Here is a 2,649-nt window from a genome sequence, read left to right as displayed (position 1 = left end):
GACCGAGACACGTTTCCGGTCAATAACCAATAGCGGAACCTGGATGCTCATATTGGCTCCTACATATTCTACGAAGATCTTTATCGGTCAAACCGCATAACAACATACGTTGTTCCCTTTATCATCGGTATGTTACTTGCCCAAGATTCGATCGTCGGTATCTCAATACCTAGTTCAATCTCGTTACCGGCAAGTCTCTTTACTCGTTATGTAATGCATCATTCCGTAACTAACTCGTTAGTTACATTGCTTGCAAGGCTTATAGTGATGTGCATTACTGAGAGGGCCCAGAGATACCTCTCCGACAATCGGAGTGACAAATCCTAATCTCGAAATACGCCAACTCAACATGTACCTTCGGAGACACCTGTAGAGCTCCTTTATAATCACCCAGTTACGTTGTGACGTTTGGTAGCACACAAAGTGTTCCTCCGGTAAAAGGGAGTTGCATAATCTCATAGTTATAGGAACGTGTATAAGTCATGAAGAAAGCAATAGCAACATACTAAACGATCAAGTGCTAAGCTAACGGAATGGGTCAAGTCAATCACATCATTCTCCTAATGATGTGATCCTGTTAATCAAATGACAATGCATGTCTATGGTTAGGAAACTTAACCATCTTTGATTAACGAGCTAGTCAAGTAGAGGCATACTAGTGACACTATGTTTGTCTATGTATTCACACATATATTATGTTTCCGGTTAATACAATTCTAGTATGAATAATAAACATTTATCATGAAATAAGGAAATAAATAATAACTTTATTATTGCCTCTAGGGCATATTTCCTTCAGTATCCCACTTGCACTAGAGTCAATAATCTAGTTCACATCACCATGTGATTTAACACTAATAATCACATATGCATGTGATTAACACCCATAGTTCACATCGTCATGTGACCAACACCCAAAGGGTTTACTAGAGTCAATAATCTAGTTCACATCGCTATGTGATTAACACCTAAAGAGTACTAAGGTATGATCATGTTTTGCTCGTGAGAGAAGCTTAGTCAACGGGTCTGTCACATTTAGAGCCGTATGTATTTTGCAAATATTCTATGTCTACAATGCTCTGCACGGAGCTACTCTAGCTAATTGCTCCCACTTTCAATATGTATCCATATTGAGACTTAGAGTCATCTGGATCGGTGTAAAAGCTTGCACCGATGTAACTCTTTACGACGGGCTCTTTTATCACCTCCATAATCGAGAAATATTTCCTTAGTCCTCACTAAGGATATTCTTGACCAATGTCCAGTGATCTACTCCTAGATCACTATTGTACTCCCTTGCCAAATTCAGAGCAAGGTATACAAATAGGTCTAGTATATAACATAGCATACTTTATAAAACCTATGACTGAGGCATAGGGAATGACTTTCATTCTCTTTTCTATTTTCTGCCGTGGTCAGGATTTGAGTATTACTCAATTTCACACCTTTGCAACACATGCAAGAACTCTTTCTTTGACTGTTCCATTTTGAACTACTTCAAAATCTTGACAAGGTATGTACTTATTGAAAAACTTATCAAGCGTCTTGATCTATCTCAAAAGATCTTGATGCTCAATATGTAAGTAGCTTTACTGAGGTCTTTCTTTTAAAGAACTCCTTTTAAATACTCCTTTATGCTTTCCAGAAAAATTCTACATCATTTCTGATCAACAATATGTTACTCACATATATTTATCAGAAAGGCGGTACTGCTCCCACTCACTTTATTGTAAATACAGGCTTCACCGCAAGTATGTATAAAACTATATGCTTTGATCAACTTATCAAAGCGTATATTCCAACTCTGAGATGCTTGCACCAGTCCATAGATGGATCGCTGGAGCTTGCACATTTTGTTAGCACCTTTAGGATTGACAAAACCTTCTGGTTGCATCATATACAACTCTTTTTAAGAAAACCATTAAGGAATGCAGTTTTGACATCGATTTGCCAGATTTCATAAAATGTGGCAATTGGTTAACATGATTCGAATAGACTTAAGCATCGCTACAGTTGAGAAAATCTCATTGTAGTCAACACCTTGAACTTGTCGAAAACCTTTTTGCGACAAGTCGAGCTTTGTAGATAGTAACACTACTATCAGCGTCTGTCTTCCTCTTGAAGATCCATTTATATAATATGGCTTGCCGATCATCAGGCAACTCCACCAAAGTCCTCACTTTGTTCTCATACATGGATCCCATCTCAGATTTCATGGCCTCAAGCCATTTCGCGGAATCTGGGCTCATCATAGCTTCCTCATAGTTCGTAGGTTCATCATGGTCTAGTAACATGACTTCCAGAATAGGATTACCGTACCACTCTGGTGCGGACTGTACTTTGGAAGACCTACGAGGTTTTGTAGTAACTTAATTTGAAGTTTCATGATCATCATCATTAGCTTCCTCACTAATTGGTGTAGGAATCACTGGAAATGATTTCTGTGATGAACTACTTTCCAATTCGGTAGAAGGTACAAATTACCTTATCAAGCTCTACTTTCCTCCCACTTACTTCTTTCAAGAGAAACTCCTTCTCTAGAAAGGATCCATTCTTAGCAACGAATGTTTTGCCTTCGGATCTGTGATAGAAGGTGTACCCAACAGTTTCTTTTGGGTATTCTATGAAGACGCACTTCTCCGATTTGGG

This window comes from Triticum aestivum, chromosome 7B (assembly GCF_018294505.1).
Source record: "Triticum aestivum cultivar Chinese Spring chromosome 7B, IWGSC CS RefSeq v2.1, whole genome shotgun sequence".
In the NCBI taxonomy this organism is placed as follows: Eukaryota; Viridiplantae; Streptophyta; class Magnoliopsida; order Poales; family Poaceae; genus Triticum; species Triticum aestivum.
Note: the sequence above shows the minus strand (reverse complement) of the source record.